Source organism: Ascaphus truei, chromosome 7 (genome assembly GCF_040206685.1).
Source record: "Ascaphus truei isolate aAscTru1 chromosome 7, aAscTru1.hap1, whole genome shotgun sequence".
Lineage (NCBI taxonomy): Eukaryota > Metazoa > Chordata > Amphibia > Anura > Ascaphidae > Ascaphus > Ascaphus truei.
In genome coordinates, this window is record NC_134489.1 from 116,584,914 (window position 1) to 116,604,763 (window position 19,850).

Consider the following 19,850-nt stretch of genomic DNA (forward strand, 5'->3'; position numbering starts at 1 on the left):
TCTCCCTCCGTTATGTAGTGAAAAGAAACTGTAAATTGAGAAATGGTGCATGACTGGGGCCAGGCAGGCGCTTTAGGTGTGTGAACACTGACTGCGGATGATGTGTCACTGGCTTTTTTTTGTTTGCCTTCCTCTGAATCAATATACTATAAATACAAATATAGGATACAGTATCTGTCTAAATTTAACATAGATTGAACTTGAAGGATATGTCTTTAAGCTGATACTACACTGGCGACACACTTTATTCGAGCTCGGCTAGTCCCACGAATTCGGGTATACCCGGGTGTATTGAGGTTTGTGACTGTTTTCTGCCCGAGTGCATTGAGTTATTTTCCGGCAGGGATTGAAGCATTTTATTCCCGCTGGCTGCAATACTGCACAGTATATATATATATACTGCATTACAATTCATGAATTTATGCCATCTGGTAGACACGCGAAGCATTGCAGCCTATTAAATCCTAATGATTATCATTTAACAGATCAGCCGCCCATCAGCCAGGCATGAACCCAGGCTGGGAAGGCAAATGCAACGGGGCTTGTCAGAGGTGAGGAGCGGTGCATTCCAGGTATCTGCCAGGTACATACCGGGTATTTGCTCGAATAAAGTGTGTCGGTGCAGTATACATTTCGGATGCACGAAACTTGACCCGTTGCAGATGCACTTGCCATAATACCCTCCTACTGTCTCTATAAGTTCTCCCTAATTACAGTTTAGATTGTAAGCTCTTCAGGCCAGGGACTCCCTTTCCTATTGTTACTGTCATGTCTGAAGTGCTTATTCCCACTATGTGTTATATTATGTCATATGTGTTACTGCTGTGAAGCGCTATGTACATAAATGGTGCTATATAAATAAATATATGCATACTATGTGACAGTGTGTGCAGGTGTAGGTCTGTATAGCAGTGATTTTCTGTATTCACGGGATCATTACTGAAGTGAAGTGTTTAGAAGAGAGACAAAAAATGAATCAATGACTGTATGGTTTGAAGGGCCTGTGAATGTGTGGCGAGGAATCATTTATTGGATGGATATTTTTAGCACCTCGCAAGGCTACATATTATTATTATTATTATTATTATTATTATTATTATTATTATTATTATTATTATTATTATTATTCATGTTTAATTTTACAAGGGAAGAGCTGCTCTAAATCCCCTTGACCCTTCTGAGGGCCCCACCTTGAATAAAACTCACAAGTATATACATATCGAAAACCTACAGTAAACCTTGCCAGCCATAAATCCAGACTCCTGCCTTATGTAGAGCTACCATATACAACTTGAAGAGGTGAATATTTTGTACAGTCACCTCAATACCATGCTTCCATGTTACCTCTTGCATACTTTACCCCCCAACTTGCGGAAGAATATATATATATATATGTAACGCTTGTTCGTGTCTGGTCTGACCCACCCAATCTCACATTGGCCCCTGTGGTCTATCCAGCCCCGTTACATGTCTGTGTATGGTGGTGCACCTGTAGGCAACAGGACTCCTGAGTCTCCCGCATGATGGTATTCGGGGATGTTAACAAGACAGGTATCTGAGGTAGTGGGTGACGAGTCCTACTTACATCACTTGCAGCGCCTCCACCTCATCAGGATCTATGCTTATGCAGGTAGATGGTCCTGATGAGGAACTCCTTCTTGGTGGTGAGGTCCCCAGGAGAGTAATTGCAGACTCACACCATGGGGTCCTTGGTAAACAAGCCATATTTATTGTGTGTGGTGATAAGGGCCAGCTGCCCCTCACTGTCCTTGTCTCAGCCGCACATTCTTCCGTGATTCCCTTTAAAAGGTATGCCCTCACAATGGAGTGGGATTCCCTCTCCCCGTAGGGAGATCACCCCTGTGCCAGGTCCCTGGACACAGTTGGCCTTCTCTGGCTTGATATAAATTGATGCTACTAGTTACGGCACTAGTGGGCACCTTTAACTGGCTGCTTCAACTTGCACCATCAACTCGCAGCAACCACACGCTGCAACCTTCCACACTAACTTTAGGCAGTGCAGTGCCTTATATACCTCAGGAGGCAGGCACATCTCTGATGTCACTAATAATGGACTCAGAACATGTAGCCACTCCCATCCATACATAGGGCACCTCACCAGGGTGTGAGGGCAAACCTCTATGATTACTGCTGCATTCCTGTAACTTATCAGGTTTTACTGCCAGCAGGTGAGATGACTGTAGGCATTGTTAGGCATGACTACATACTCCCCCTGGTGAATTCCCACTGTCCCGGCTGGGACCTAAATTTGGTGTACCTTTCTTCAGGAACCACTGCAAAAAGGAACACACAATCAAAAGTCATAACAATGCTTTTCATAATTGGTTATAACATAGCGCTCACTGACCAGCAGGGGCGCTCAAGATTTCCTTGCACAGACCTCATTCACTTTCTCCCTAATAATAGTGACGAGGATCTGGCTTCTTCACTTCCCTGCCCGCCATGTTGGTCACTGTTATACTATATTCCCTGGGCAAACCACGTTCCCCTCTATACACCACCTTATGCATATAGATGATGCGCCCAATACTCCAGACGCGCATCAATTGTGATATACGTTCCTCTGCTCTGGGACCCACAATGGCACCTCCCTTGGTAACCATGTAATACTCAATATCCTCCCTGAGCCACCCATCCCGGCGGTCCTCAATCTCCTGCATGAGGGGTTCGGGAACATATGGATATTCTAGCCCATGGGTTCTTTTATATTTAGCTATAATGGCCCGTTCTGCTCGGCAGGCCCTTGTCAGATTAGCACTGCCCGCTCTCCCCGGCAACACCCATGACAGGGGTTCCTCGGGATCCACCGGATCTTCCAACCCATTGGGACCCAGGTGTTCTATTAATCTTCGCCCAATTTTGTACCACCTCTCCTGAATCTCCCTGAGGTGATCCTCCTCCGTAAACTCCCCTTTTGCCCACCAATGATCTACCACCCCATCCCGATCTATGATGAACCGGGTTCTATCAATCCAGGGCACACATCCCTCAAATAAGGTGGCCCACCATCGGGTTTCCCTAACTTCTTCTAGCGATTCCTCCTCTAGATCTCCCTCTTCTGGTACACCCCAAGACGATATACCCGATGTACACTCGGACGGTGCTTGATGGTCCGAACCCTTTTTCTGGCTCCCAATAGTCACGCTCACATTACTGGGACAGTCACTGGACACCGATACCTGCCGTGTAATCCTCCCTCCTCCCACTGACCCATCATCAGAGGTCCCATAGTCCAGGCTCCCAGTCCGTTCATCGGAAGCGACCCGTGAATCCCCTGACATCTCTAAACTAGAAGATGACCCAAAATGGAAAGTGAATGGGGCTGAAACTTTAACTAGGGCCTGGAGTCTAGCTAGGACTGGGGTTTGGGGATAGGGCCGCACAGTCGGTATCCACGGGGCTAGGACCCGCTCGTCTCCGCTACCTGGTCCGGTTCCGCCGCAGGGACTCTCCGTCTCTCCGGTCTCCCGACTCCTCGATCGCTGCGTCGATCGCCCGCTCCTCTTGGACTTGGACGTCCGACCTCCACTGCTCGAGCGACGGGACACGATCATCTCCTTCGCCATAATGAGGTCGTGAATCTCACTATATCAGGGTCTCTCTCTCTCTCTTCAGTCACTTGCTCCAAATTCAATCATGCATGCGCTAGCTCACTAAGAAAGACTCTGACACAAGGTTCAGCTTCAATCTCAGTACATGCGTTATCCCCGGGGGTAACACAGGAACTGCTTTATTGTTCAGCACACACATTTTATATATCACACAATGGGGCGAGGTGGGGGTTGGGCTTAAGCCGTTTATATCTTGATCCAGGACACACTTTCGTCTCACATTGGTGTACATTATTCCCCGAGGCGTGTACATTCCTTCGTGCATGGGTGCGTGATCAGCTCGTGAGAGACTCGGGCTGATAAGTCAGTTGTTTGTACATCTTGCATCAGCCGGATTTCTTCCTTCCAGGATGCTCTCAGGGTGCGGTCCCGGATACAGGCGCCATCTTTACTGGACAATATCTATTTACTGGGCTGAGTTATATAACACTCGGAATAACGGATAAACATATATTCACATAATCTCTTCTACCTTCACAATCCCCCCTTGAATCTATATTTATTCGTTCCCTCCCTAGGGGATACAAGCTGTCCTACGATGCGGGGAATGGGGAAAGGATTTCTTCACTTGACTACTGGCACAACACATCTCTAACAGATATTCATACCTTCCATCAAGACTGTAAACATCGTAGGAGTCTCTTTCCCCAGAAACTTGGTTCTTATAATAAAGAATTATGCATAATATATTTCTGCTTTGGGGGGCTTCGGGTAGGCATATCCGGCTTAGCTTTAGTTTGCAAAAATGATTCCAGATCACTTCCTGTACTCATCATCGTTTCTGCTCCGACTACTTTATACATTAGTTTCCGATAAAGAGGAAAGACACAGCAAAGCACAAGGATAGCAAAGACAAATAAACATAACAAAATCAATCCAATAGTCGTGAGAATTGACTTCCAGCCTCCAGCCCAATCTGCCAGCCAGTTGGCCCAGCTGGTATCCACCCCTGAATTCCTCTTAACTTCTGCCGCTAGATCCCTGATCTGGTTGAGTGCTTTGACCGTCTTTCCATCTATAACAGAGTTTTCTGGGATAAACGTGCAACATTCTTCTCCAAACATTGAACATACCCCCCCTTTTTCTGCTAAAAGCATATCCAAGGCCATTCGATTCTGAAGAGTCATTCGGGTATTTGGCCCTAGTTCCTCAATTATACCTTGGAAAGCGTCCCTGCTATAATTTATAAACCTTTGTTGGTTATAATACAGATAATTTATCCAGTCAACGTTTTTATTGATTTGGACCTGGGGAAAAATGGATGCTAATCCTGCTAGAATTTGGTCTTGGGCCTTAAATGCATCAGGGACCCCCCTTGGAACCCCTATTGCATCTATATATACATAATTATCACCTGGTAGAGTTGTTTCAATACTCCTTTTTGACCTTAGCAGAGAGAGAGGTTTCCCGGATAGATACTGTATTTCCGGTTCCCATGGGAGCACTCTAAAAGGCATAACTACCTTAACCAATGCACACTGTCCTTGCCACATTGGGGGTAGAATATTTCGGAGCCTACCATTACCACACAACCAATATATATCCAGCAGATGTAGAGTGTGGTTTTGTAGTTTGTCTGAAAGCACCGAGGAATTAGAGACACAGAATCCAGGAGCAAATCTCCCTAGTTTGACTCCGGAATTACTGGTGGCTATGAAACAAGTATAGTTTCCGTCATGAATAAATACCTCTCTTGGGGGCTTTACACTAGTCCTTTGAGACACTAGAGGCATTAACTTAGGGCAGTTGGTAGCATTCTCACCTGTCAGGACAGTAATTAGACATTTTGTTTCATTTCCCGGGAGTATTAAAGGGACTGTGGCTAGATGGGCGTTTGCAGCTGCACAGGCTATGCAACTAATATTTTGCCCTGAACTTTTGACTGTATATTTTACCCATTCTATCCACAGATTTTTCCTGACATCGGTTCGGGTCTCTATTTGGAAAACATCTTCCCATGTCAAGCCCGGAATAGGTAATACCTCTTGGATTTGGTTATTCAGTTTGTCCTTACGGCTGGGTTGAGAAGTTGGTGATACTGGTCTACTGGCGATATCTTTTAACTCAATTTGCCCCATCTTGTTGTGGAGAGCACCTCTGTACATACCCAGCACATATTTTCCCATATCTCCTTCTGAGGGATTTTCCAATTGTAAATAGAAAGGCAAACAAACTGGTTGAGCATTATTCTCGCATTTGGTAGGATTCCAAGATCCCTTAGTAAGGGTTAACCGGGTAAGAAGAGATTTTCCATTCTTATCTTTCTTATTTAACCCTCCCTTTGGCCTATATGCCCAATCATCTCCGGTGTTCCATCCTACATTTGACCAAGAGGAACACCATTCGTTTTCCGGCTGAGTGACGCAAAGATATAACATAGCCTGCATATTTATGTACCTTGATTCATAGATATAGTTTGTTGTTCCACACTCCGCTATTTTACAGAAATCAGTTGTGAATGTCTGGAGGGGCATGGAGGTGTTTACCCAGAAAGTGATTGGGGCGGCTTCAGCAGTAATAATTAGCGTAATAATAAAAAGGATATGCATCATGGAGCTTCAATGGGAGACTTTTTGCAGTGAGAAGCGTGGATCCAGGGTCCTTTCCCTTCAAGTTTCACTGCCGTAGGTGTGATCAGCAGAACTCGATATGGACCTTCAAATCTGGGCTCCAAACAATCGGGTCTCACGTGTTTCTTCAGATACACGCTATCCCCAGGTTGGAAGGGGTGTACCGTGTCTCCTGTGGACTCTGGAAGAGAAGCAGATACTACAGAACGAGAGTTAGACAATTCTCGAGCAAGCGAAATCACAAATTGTACTACTTTATCTTGACCCTTTTGTAATTCCTGACTATCTATCTCTGGTATTCTGGGAGGGGACCCAAATAGGACTTCATATGGGGTAAGCCCATGTTTGGCCTGGGGCGTGTGTCTGACATGATATAACGCTATAGGCAATAGATCTGGCCAGGGGAGGGGGTGATCTTGACTCATTTTAAGTAGTTTGGTTTTCAGTGTGCCGTTCATCCTTTCCACCTTTCCCGAACTTTGTGGGTGATAGGGAGTGTGGAGTCCTTGATGAGATCCCAACATAAACCATAGTTCCCCAAAAATAGAGGCTGTGAACGCCGGTCCTTGGTCACTTTCGATCACTTCAGGTATACCAAACCTGCATGCTATTTCGATAAGCATTTTCTTCGCTGTCACCTTTGCCGTCATATTCTTGACTGGGTAAGCTTCGGGCCATCCTGAAAACATATCCACTACTACCAATACATACTCGTATCCCCCGGCCGGGGGCATGTGAATATGGTCCACTTGGATTCTCTGCCATGGGTAGTCGGGTTTGGCTAAATGCTGGGTGGGTACGGTCTGTGTGCTGCTGGGATTACAGGTTTGACAAACCTGACAGGCTCGGTTGTATGCGGCCAATGTGGTACTGATCCCAGGAGCATAGTAGAACTTCCTTACATATGCGAGGGCTTGATTCTTTCCTCGGTGTGTGGCTCCATGTGCCCATGTTGCTACGGCTGGATACATTCTTCTTGGAAGACAGTATACATTATCCTTTTTCCACAGACCAGTTTTCTTTTCCACGGTCGCCCCATCTTTCCTCCACTGCTTCTTTTCTTCTGATAATACTTTTGCCTGTTCCTGTTGTAGTTTAACAACTGGAGGTCGTGCTGTATTAATTTCGGGAAACTCTTCAGCCTCGATTTGTGCCTCTGTTTCCTCCCGTTGTTTCTTTTCTTGTGCCCGCGTGCTTACCATTGCTACTTCCATGTCTTCCATGGCTAGCCATCTCTCTGACACAGATCCCAAGGCAGCTTGTTTGGCGGCTTGGTCAGCTAATTGATTTCCTCTTGTTTCCGTGCTGTCCACTTTTCCATGTGCCTTGACCTTGAGAACCGCTACCTGGATAGGTAGTCCCATAGCATGCATAAGTCCTTGGATAAGGGTGGCATGCTTCACCGGTGTTCCTGAGGAGGTTATGAATCCTCTATTTCTCCAGATAGTACCAAAATCATGGGCAATGCCAAAAGCATATCGTGAGTCTGTTCTTATATTCACCCTTTTTCCTTCTGCCATCTCCAATGCTGTTTGTAACGCAATCAATTCCGCTTCCTGGGCTGACCTGCTTGGTGGCAATGCTTCAGCGTAGAGAATCTCTTTCTCCGTGGTGACGGCAAAACCGGTACGGAATCTGCCGTTGTCATCGGCATACCTTGAGCCATCCGTCCAGAGTTCCAGATCAGCCCCTGGAATCGCAGTAGTAGACATATTCTGTGGTTCTGACGTGTCTTGCTGTAAAGTGAGTAAACAGTCATGGGGGGACACTGGTGGACTAGAAGTGTTTAATTCTTCCATTGGTTCCTCTCCCCCCTTTGGGATATGTGGCAGAAGAGTTGCTGGGTTGATAGTGGTACATCGTTGAAAAGAAACATAAGACGGAAGAAGCAATGAGCACTGAAGTCTTAAATGACGTTGATGCGAGAGATGTCGGGGTAATGTCAGCGAGAGAACAGCAGCCAAGTCATGTGGAGCTTGAATAATAACATCATGTCCGAGAGTGATATCCGCCACTTTATCCAGCAGTACTTGTGCAGAATGGGCGGCTTTGAGACAACTCGGAGAAGTACGTGCAACCGGATCCAGTCTGCAGGAGTAGTACCCGACAGGGCGCTGTTTCTCCCGATGGGACTGCGTAAGCACTCCCGAAGCATGGCCGTCTCGCTCGGACACATATAGATTGAATGGCTTGGTGTAGTCTGGAAGGCCCAATGCTGGTGCACTTGAAATAGCCTCCTTCAGAAGATTGAAACAGTGTCGATATAATTGATAGGCAACTGGGTCGGCCACATCGTCTTCCTTGGGACCAGTTTTCAGCGCATCATACAGCGGTTGCATAAGCCTGGAAGCGTCAGGTATCCACTGTCTACAGTAGGTGATAAGTCCAAGGAATGATTGCAGTTGACTGATGGAGGATGGATACGAGACAGATACAATAGCTTGTTTCCTTTCATCTGTCAGATGTCGGATTCCTTGTGATATACAATGTCCCAGAAAAACAACCTTAGGGAGACACCACTGGAGTTTTGACTTGGAGACTTTGCATTGGATAGAGGACAGATGTTGCAGCAGAGAGATAGAGAGTGATTCCATCTGTTGGCCGTCAATCGGGCCACATAGCAGAAGGTCATCAACATACTGGAGTAGCGTAGCTTCAGGGTGAGCTAACACCCATGGTGAAAGAGAGAGTTTCAAAGCTTGGGAAAACTGGTTAGGGCTATTCTGGGCCCCTTGGGGTATTCTTGTCCATGTCAGTTGAGCTCCTTGGAAAGTAAAAGAAAATAAAAATTGGGAGTCCTCATGAAGGGGAACACTGAAAAAAGCATTGGCCAGGTCTATAACTGTGAAGAGACTGGCCTCGGGAGGGACCCCGCTGAGAAGAGTATTTGGATTGGGGACAACAGGGGTTTCCAATATGGTTGCTGCATTGACAGCACGCAGATCTTGTACCAATCGATATTTATCAGGTTGGCCTTTGACACTTTTCTTCTTGACAGGAAACAGAGGAGTATTGCAAGGTGAAGTGCAATACTTGAGCACCCCTTTCTCCAAATATGCATGAATTTGTATCTTCAAACTGGCTTCCTGTGCAGCTTTGAGAGGGTATTGCGGGATTCTTGGGTAAGGGACTCCAGATTTCATCTGTACAACCAATGGGGGAACGGGAAGAAGCCCCACATCCTCAGGTCCTACAGACCATAAACTGGAAGGAACTTGAGATTCAATATGGCTAGGAGAACCAGTGTTTGGGTTGGATTGTTCTTGTAACAGCATCAGCGGTAAAGCTCGGATGATGCAGATATCGGGGGGGGTGTCTCCCCCTTCCGGGCGATGGAGAATAAGTTGCATGCCGCACTCATCATATAGAATATTTGCCCTTAGTCTTTGTAAAATATCGAACCCTAATAGATTTAGAGGGCAGGTGTTCGATACCAGAAATCTAGCAGCGACTTCTGAGAACGGTCCGAGAGGTACAGGAACAGTAAGGCGGCTGTTTTGCGGCTTTCCCTCTACCCCCATTGATGTCATCCAATCATCGGAAAGTTCTATAGTGGGGGGGAGCAATTTTTTGGATATAACAGACGTGGACGCCCCTGAGTCCACCAGGAAATCCATAGGGACCTCTGCTACTGTGAGAGTGACTTTCCCACAAACAGCAGTTTGCCCCACTGCTGCCATGGCGGTCCCAGGTTGTCCCCCCTTTCAGGACCGGGGTGGAGGTCCCTCAGGTAATTGGTCTGGTCTGGGCTTCCTGCATTCTCTCCTGACATGTCCAACTATTCCACAGTTCCAGCAAGTTGGTCCGCCTTGGCTGCGGCCTCCTCCGTTTTGTCTCCTGTCTTGCCGAGGCCCATTATTTGGGTAGTATCCTTGTTGGGGGGTGGGTTGTGGATAGAAAGGTGCGTAGGCCGGGGCAGGGGCAGGGTAGGGGTATGGCTGTGGGTAAGGAGGGAAAGGAGGGGGCGGGTATGGATTATTACTGGGTGGTTGGAAAGGGGCGGGGGCGGACGGTGGAGGGAAAGGAGCAGGTGCGGGAGGCGAGGTAGTAAGAGATGGACATAAAACCGCATCTGTGCATTCATTTTCTTGCATCATTAGAGCAAGTGCTTTCTTTTTTTCTTTGTCTTTCAGTTCCTTTGCGTGTGACCGGGCAAACCCTTTAGCTACTAATATAGCGTCTTGTAATGTTCCCCCAATACAATCTGGGCGTATTGACATAATTTTGTCTTTCAGCTGTTCATTGAGTCCATCTACGAAAGCCTTAGTCAGGATCATACGGTGAGCCTTGGCTTGAGTGGCAAAGCCAAGATCTTCGAACAGTATTCTGATCCTGGAGCCGTATTGTTCCACTGATTCATCCGTTTGTTGTGTGATCTCTTGGAGTGAGCCCTGTAACTCTGTGAGTGCTTCCTGGGCCCAGAGTTTGAGTTGTTGACAATAAGTGAGTCCCGAGGAGTATGTATCAATAGGTTGTGACTGACTTTGGTCGAATGCCGGGGCCATTAGTGGCAGGAAACTGTCGGTGCATTTAATCTCCGTGAGAGATTGTAGATCCTGCCAGGTGCATCCGTAGGTTTTCTGTATCTGGCACATTCGTCTGTAGAACGGCATAGGTTGTTTCTCCGGGTCAGGTAGACCAGACACCAGAGTGGAAACTTGTGTAGGGGTGAACGTAACATACTGAAGACCAAGCTTGGGGACATTACGCGGTGTATTGTCTGTCATAGCGGTGTGTTGACCCTCCGCAGACTGTTCTGGCTTTATTCCTGATTTCCCCTGGGCATGGTACATCTGGGGGTGATGGGGAATTGCCGAGGGCACAATCTCGTGAGGTGGGCTTCTAGAGTTCATAGCTGCCAGAAGTGCCGGCATTCGTTCCGGTTTGTCGGTAACTACCCTGACTTCGGTGAGCTGTGTTTCCTGTGTGGTTATAAAATCTCGTATAGTGGCTATAATTATGTCCACCGCCGGTTCTAATGGGTATCTAAATAATCCAGTGGACACCAAAGGGAAAGCCACGGAAATAATTCCGCGCTGAACACAGGCCGGTTCTGATAAATGCCTTAAGGTGTTCCATATAACAGACCTTAATTGGGATCCACATAACTCAGGGAAATCGGGGTCATATTGGGGGCCCACTGCATGTATTATCCGACCTACAGGTAAGTTGCCGGGCCCGGTAATTGCGATTTCTCCCGTTGGTATGGGGCCCGCATTAGCAATAATCGTGTTGCAATCTCGCTGAACTGAGGGCCCTGCTGCTTGAGAAATAATTCTGGCCAACCCACCCTTATGTTGTAGGTTCGTGTTGGCAGGGTTGACAATTACATCTACTACTGCCGTGGTTATGTCCCCAATTCCTACACTGATAGTGACTTGAGTGCCTTGTGGGGTGCGATATGGCTTAAAGAGAGCCGGGAACCATTGTTCTAAGGCCAAGGCCTGGGGATTAATCGGCCGTGGTTTCGGGGCAATCGGGGGTTTGGGGAAGGGCGGGGCCTTCGGCGTGGAGGTCGGTGGGCACATTGGTCGGGAAGCAAGTGGGGGTGCGGGTGGAATTGGGTCATCAAATTCCGCCTCATTTGAGGATTCGGGTCCTTCCTTCGGATCTATCGCGTGTCGGCGTGAATTCATTAACGCTTGAGCTTCCGGGGTCTCGAGGAGTTCCCGAAGGCCAAACACAGGGAAAAGCACTTGTAGGGCGGACATAACCTCCTGCGTTCCACTGCCAATAGGGCCTTGCGTGCCAGCAGGCTTAAGGCCTTGCGTGCCACCATACCCTTTTCCTGTATCCGGGCCTTGGTAAAAGGAACCGGAAGGGGTGAGGATAGGATATAGAGGGGCGGGAGGGGGCGTCTGGGCGGGAGCGGAAGGGGCGGACTTCTCGGATGAGATGGACGGTGGGCCGGGACGGGGCACACCACAATTATAGCAGAAACTCCGCCATTCTGGATTTTGCATACCACAATGGTGACAGACCCACCCCTTTGGACTAGGGCGGGCGCCATCTTGGTATGGCGGCGGATATGGGGTTTCCTCAGCTTTAACAGGCTTCATATATCCATATAGGGGATCAGTATTTTCTGCTCCACCCTCCCCCCGTACTTCTTCATAACCTTCATCACACAATTTTCCCGCTACTCGGAGATGAGCCTGTGCTACCTCTAAAAGACCTTTGTCTTCCAGCGTTCCCCGGGATTCGGTTATCATTTTAGACCATATGCTGGGTTGTAATCTTCCCGTAGGCGGGACTCCAGCCAGTTTATATAGATTAGTAGCATGTTTGGTATATTTCTTTCCTTCTCGAGTGCGGACTAAATCTAGTGCTGTCTGTGCCCCTGTGGGCAACACATGTTTTTTCTTAAATAAGTGCAACATCTCTGAATTCTCTGTTCGTCCCACTAATATCTCGTGGCCGGTCCTGTGTCACCGTCTCGAGGGAACCACTGTTTGGTTACCGCCCTCAGACGTTGGGTCCCTGACCCCAGACACCCGGTACCGGAGACAGAGTACTACTTCACCCGAGGGAACCACTATCAGGTTACCGCCCCCAGATCATCAGTGCCTGTCCTGTTCCCTCTGTACTGGGCTGACAGCCTGCACTTTCATTCAGGGATTTTGCAATTACTATTCAGAAAATCAATCAGACAACCCGCAATCTATTTCCCATTAATACCCACTCGGTCTCTTAAGTTCCCAACACTAATGCATTAATACACCTACATATACGACCTCCAGTCAGCCGACAAAAATCCCTCTCCACTTCGGGCTCCCACTTGCGGCACTGACTAGCATATATAACATGTAAACATTCGTACAATTTAGCAACTTATAGGTGACCACAAGCAACTGAAGAGTATGATATTTTTAACAGTTCTAAACAGAGCGCGACTCTAAAGATCACACCGTTGTATCACATCAACGTGAGTGAAAGACCTAAACAGATTATACTACCTAGGCAGCAACCCACCGACTTATCATAGGCAAGATAACACACAAATTGTATGCAAGAGCTTACCTTGACAATGAGGGTGATCAGTCCTCGGTTCGGTGTGTCACGGTCTCTGCAGCAAAATCAGCGACAGGTCAGTCTCTCGTGGTGAGCCGGAGTCACGCTGCTCCCCCCTTCCACGTTGGGCGCCAAATAATGAGGTCGTGAATCTCACTATATCAGGGTCTCTCTCTCTCTCTTCAGTCACTTGCTCCAAATTCAATCATGCATGCGCTAGCTCACTAAGAAAGACTCTGACACAAGGTTCAGCTTCAATCTCAGTACATGCGTTATCCCCGGGGGTAACACAGGAACTGCTTTATTGTTCAGCACACACATTTTATATATCACACAATGGGGCGAGGTGGGGGTTGGGCTTAAGCCGTTTATATCTTGATCCAGGACACACTTTCGTCTCACATTGGTGTACATTATTCCCCGAGGCGTGTACATTCCTTCGTGCATGGGTGCGTGATCAGCTCGTGAGAGACTCGGGCTGATAAGTCAGTTGTTTGTACATCTTGCATCAGCCGGATTTCTTCCTTCCAGGATGCTCTCAGGGTGCGGTCCCGGATACAGGCGCCATCTTTACTGGACAATATCTATTTACTGGGCTGAGTTATATAACACTCGGAATAACGGATAAACATATATTCACATAATCTCTTCTACCTTCACAGCCACTCCACCCGAAGTGATGTCCGGATACGCACGTGTACCGCCGCCATCTTTGGTTGGGTCCCCAAGCGGGACCTCTTCCTCCACCACGATATCCGCCAACGCCTTTTTCCATCGTGGCGCCACCGGGGCCTGGCTCTTTCCTTCCTCCGCCACCACCATCTTGGAGGCCTGGGATAAGCATGGACTCTGCTTACCACTCCGGGGCGTTGGAGTGGACCTGCCGCCATCGGATCCGCTGGTCACCACGGCCGTGGGACTTCTCCGCGGAATAGGCGACACTCTGCTCCGTTCTTCGCCGACACCGGTAAGTGGCACTCTTTTAGTCGTACTGCTGCTATGGTATGCCGGAGGTCGGGTAGTAACGGCAATAATACTAAGGGACTCCTCGTCCGAGGACTCCAATTTGGCATTTGGCCGGGGCATTCTGCCTGGTGATTTGCTGCGCGGGCCCCTCTTATCACCGCGTCGGTGACCAGTTTTCTCTATCAGCTCTGTTTTGATTACCGGAGCGAGTCCCTGTTCACTGGGACTCGTAGCCTCCCTCCAGAGCGCACCAGGAAGTTCCGCAGAGAGCATAGCGGCATCTTCCGCCGCCTCTACTGCTTGAATCGGCACAAAGGTTGGCATGGGCCACAGATATTGTAGTCCACACTGGGCGCATCGTGCGGTAGAGCTCACCGCTCCGCCCGGCAGTCGACACTGCAAGCATAGGCATGCTACTGTCTCTACGCCCTCTACTCGGAGAATCAGGAAGCCTCCTGGAGCCGAGTAGGGATGCGTTGTTATCAAGGGCCCTTGTTCTTGTTTGCAAGCCATAGTCACTAATGGAGGTGCTCGCACTAGTGGTCTGTACGGCTTGCTGGTTCCTCGCAACTGAAGGGCATGGGCTGGGTCACCAACCCTTCCTCTAGATTTCTCCATCCGCATCCGCCAAGACAGGAAACCACTCCCCCTGGTTGAAACTTGGGGGATGTCCCGTAGACTTGTAGGCTGGCCCAGCACAGGGGCGGAATTAGTCACAGTCCATGTGGGCGTGGCTCCAGCTGTCGCGCCATACCCCCCAACAGGGCGGGGTCTCTCCATTGGTGCCACTCCTGGCCAACTTTCTGCAGATTTAGCATTTTCAATTTTCTCTGCAACTGGCCCACGCTGTTTCCCAGGGACGCGGGAACCGCCATCTTGGATTGCCTTGTCAATCAGATTCATTGTTGAGGTAGCGTTCGATTGTTTGTATGTTGTATGACAAGTAAGTCCATTTCGTGCCTCCCATTTCACAACACTGTCCCCTCCACTATCCTCAGGGTCTGTACCCCAAGGTCCTAAGCAGGCCATACACGGCACCACCACTGTTTTCACGCCATTCCACAACAGGCTCACAAAAGTCTCCTCTGTAACTGGCTCCTCTTCCTCATACATCATCTCATATTCGTTCTCTCCTTCGGCCTCCGTCAGCCATACTTGAGCTTCCGCACTGCGCCGATTCTCCATTCTGTCGGTCGCCATTAGACTACTGTGTCTTGAATTATTGTACATGGAGATCCACTCTGTGGGGCAGCTGCCACACCGCTACAATAAACATGCCTTGTGCACCACCTTGTGTACCTAATGTAGATCGGACTCGTGTTTGCACTACCTCAGGCTAGGCTCACTCTTCCTGTGTCTGCTGTATCTCCTTCCTCCCAGTCTGTGCTCCCTGTTCACTGGTCTGGAATGGGCTAGAGTACTCTGGTTAGTCCATGCAATACTTTGGCGTCTACCTACTGTTGGCAGTCTAGCGCAGACCCTCTCCAGTTTTCCTGCTCTAAGTTACCAGTTTATCCCTTTAAGGCGTCCTACCACTAGCACTACCTCAAGGGACTCGGACAGCTATAACCCGGCTCCACACCTAAGAATCCCAGGGCGTCTATGCGTTCCATGTCTTCCGCGGCCTCCCTTGACTACCCCTGGCTCCTCTTCCACGCAGCACAAAGTGGCAACAGACACTCTTCCCGTTCCTGGTGAGCCTAGCAAAAGCCTGTCCTGTTGACAGGTCTCTCAGCAGCGCCTTCAACTGTAACGCTTGTTCATGTCTGGTCTGACCCACCCAATCTCACATTGGTCCCTGTGGTCTATCCAGCCCCGTTACATGTCTGTGTATGGTGGTGCACCTGTAGGCAACAGGACTCCTGAGTCTCCCGCATGATGGTATTCGGGGATGTTAACAAGACAGGTATCTGAGGTAGTGGGTGACTAGTCCTACTTACATCACTTGCAGCGCTAGTGGGCACCTTTAACTGGCTGCTTCAATTTGCACCATCAACTCGCAGCAACCACACGCTGCAACCTTCCACACTAACTTTAGGCAGTGCAGTGCCTTATATACCTCAGGAGGCAGGCACATCTCTGATGTCACTAATAATGGACTCAGAACATGTAGCCACTCCCATCCATACATAGGGCACCTCACCAGGGTGTGAGGGCAAACCTCCATGATTACTGCTGGCATTCCTGTAACTTATCAGGTTTTACTGCCAGCAGGAGAGATGACTGTAGGCATTGTTAGGCATGACTACATATATAATGTTTGTTTTTTGTTTGTTTTTTAAACAAACCAATCTCTTCCAAGTTTCCCACTTAAGTTAAATGTCCTCTATCTTCATTGTATAGGCTGTTACCTCATGCCTAATAACAAAACCTAAACGCAATCTGAGACAGCAGTATTAATTGTGCTGTAGGCATATTCTAAGGATTTTACAAAACCAATTACCTGCCAATCTCATTCTCAAGATGACCTCTGACCATTTCATTTCTCAATTAGGGAACACCGCCGACATCTAATACTTTATATGCATTAATTCTATTAATTTTATTAGAAAAAGGGAGCGTAGGGATAGGGAGGGATCAACTGAAACCATACTAATTAACAAAATAAATAACTCGATAATTATAAAATGGGTGCAAACTGTGAACTGAAAGTGAATCAGTAAAGTGATGAGCAAATTAGACAATGTACCCCAAAGAAAATTCACTTATATGCACACCACTGAATTTAAAATATAACTTTTAATGTTATTACTTAAAACATATATTACCGAGTGTGTGTGTGTAACAGTAATTTAAAAGGAATTAAACAGAGTTCCTAAATCCACTCATACATAAATGACCACTCGGACATATTATATTACTTGTCTAGTTGTAGAGATTGTTAGGTACAAATCAGCACTAATGGAATTACCCACCAAAGATCAGTGGAAAACCTGAATATTAACTTTTAAATATAGTGTAACGGGTTTCCCCCCCCCCAATCTCACATTGGCCCGGGTACTTCAATAACCAACCCCCATTACATGTGTGTTTGGTGGTGCACCTGTAGGCAACAGAACTCCTGAGTCTCCCGCTTGATGGTATTAGGGGATATCCAACAGAACAGGTAGCTGAGGTAGTGGGTGCGAGTTCAACTTACATCATGTGCAGCGCCTCCACCTCATCAGGATCTGTGCTTCCGCAGGGAGATGGTCCTGGTGAGGAACTCCTTCTTGGTGGTGCCATCCACTGTTGAGTAATTTCACACTCACACAGTGGGGGTATCGTTAACAAGGTCATCTTTATTGTAGACGGTGATGTAGCAGACTGCCCCATGCAGCTGCCGGCTCTAGCCGCACATCCCTCCGTGCTGTGCCTTCACCAGGTACGCCCTCCTGAATTGAAGTGGGATTCCCTCTTCTCCTAGGGAGACCCTCTCTGTGCCAGGTCCCTGGACACAGAGTGGCTTAGACAGGCTGATTGGTCAACCTGGACCGCTAGTTACTTCACTAGGGTCAAAAAGTGTTCCTACAATCCCTTATGCAGGCAATACAACTTCCTAACAGCTTTCCACAGCTGCTGGAACACTGCTAGAACACACTGTTACTAACTGTGTTGTGCCTTATATACTTCAGGATGTAGTCGCCTCCCTGATGTCACTATCCAGGGACTCAGAGCATACAGCCACTCCCCTCCATACATAGGGCACATCACCATTGGATGAGGGAAAACCTCCATAACTACTGCTGGCATACCTGTTCTTACCAGGACTTATTGCCAACAGAGAGGAAAGCAATATACCAATATTATGCATGGCTATATACTCCCCCTGGTGAATCCCCACCGTCCCGGCTGGGTCCTAAATTTGGTGTACCTTGCTCCAGGAAACACTGAAAAAGAACACACAAACTTAGCATTTAAACATTGTCACATCCTCATAATAATGACAGAACATCCGCTCACTGACCAGCAGTAAGCAGTAAAGAAAAAGGCAGACCACTCGTTAACGGACCTAATAGTAGTGCCGAGGGTCTGGTTTCTTCACTTCCCGCCCCGCTGCATCATGAACGGTTACACTATACTCTCGTGGCAATCCCCGCTCATTACAGTATACCATCTTGTGCATATACACGCTGCGTCCTATCTTCCAGACCCGCATGAGTTGGGAGACCCTCTGCTCAGCCTGAACTCCCTTAATGGCTCCTCCCTTATTAACTATGTAATATTCAATATCATTACGCAGCCACCTTTCTCTATTGTCCTCTATTTCCCTCATCAGAGGTTCAGGGACATGGGTATTCCAGCCCGTGTGACCTTTTATATTTAGCCGCAATAGCCCGTTCAGCTCGGCAGGCCCGGGTCAACTTAGTTTGCCCAGCCCTTCCTGGCAACACCCATGACAGGGGCTCATCTGACTCCACCGGATCATCTAACCCTTCAGATCCCTTTGGGGTAATAAGACCTACTTGTATTCGGTCCCACCGTACTCGTAGCTCCTTGAGATAGGCCGCATCGTCAAAATCCCCAGGGGCCCACCAATGGTCAACCACCCCATCCCTTTCTAGAATAAAGCGGGTGCGGTCGATCCAGGCGACATATCCCTCATATAATGGTGCCCACCACCTAGTCTCCCGTACCTCCTCTGAGTTAGGTTCTAGTGGCTCCTCCTCATCATCAGGCCGCCCGAGGATACCCCTGAAGTACCCTCAGATCGCGCAACCCTTTCCTTACGCTGCGACCAGTGTCCGCCCTCAATGCTCAGCGCACTATAGCTTTCGCTAATTATCGACCCTCGTCGAGAAATCCTCCCTCCACCCTCCGATCCATCATCTGAAGTTCCCCAGTCCAGGCTTCCAGTCCGTTCTGTGGTAGGACCCCGGGAATCCCCTGACACACCCAAACTAGAGGTAGACCCGAAGGAACAGGTGACAGGGACAGGGGTTTGAACTAGGGCCTTGGGGCTAACCCTGGGGATGGACGGGGTTGGGGGACGGGACTGGACGGTAGGTGCCGGCAGGGTTACGGCCTGCTCCTCCGCAACACCAGACTCACGTTCACCACAATGTTCGCTCTGTCCTTCGGTAGTGGATCCTCTCGTTCTCCGATTCGAGCGCCCACTCCGTCTGCTGTCCGTAGGTGATCGACTCCCACTGCTCGACCGTAGAGGCGCAATTGCCTCCCACTCGACACCGCTCAGGTCGTCCGGAACTGCCTCGGGATCTGCACGTGCTGCGACGCCATCTTGGGTTGGGTCCCCAAGCGAGACCTCTTCCTCCACGAGGATATCCGGCAACGCCTTTCTGCTGCGTGGTCCAGCCTGACCCTGGTTCCGCTCTTCGCTCACCTCCACCCCCGGGATCTGCGGTGAGCACGGAGTTAACCTACTGCTCCGCAGGGTCAGGGTAGATCGACCTCCTTCCGATCCGCTAGTCACCACGGCAGTGGGACTCCAGCGATCGGGTTGTCGTGGCACTGGAGACACTCGGCTCCGTGTCTCCACACCACGAGGAATGGCATCTCGCCACGGAATACCAGTAGCATGGTACTCCTCTAACAAGTCCTGTGCCTCTGCCAGCCTGGCACACTCCTCGTCCGAGGACTCCAATTTACAGTTCGGTCGGGGTATTCCAGTAGGGGACCGTCTATGGGCTCCTTTCCGGTCACCTCTACGATGACTGGGTTTCTCCTGATG

General features: G+C 48.7%; 1 long non-coding RNA gene across 1 annotated transcript; it reads right to left on the reverse strand.

Annotated features, from left to right (window-relative positions):
- Window positions 1-3,992: 3,992 nt before the first annotated feature.
- On the reverse strand, window positions 3,993-13,869 carry LOC142499902 (uncharacterized). Its single transcript, XR_012802775.1, has 2 exons — window positions 13,223-13,869; window positions 3,993-6,401 (listed from the first exon to the last, which is right to left on the reverse strand). It is a non-coding gene; the product is annotated as an uncharacterized LOC142499902 (long non-coding RNA).
- Between the last annotated feature and the right edge of the window lie 5,981 nt (window positions 13,870-19,850).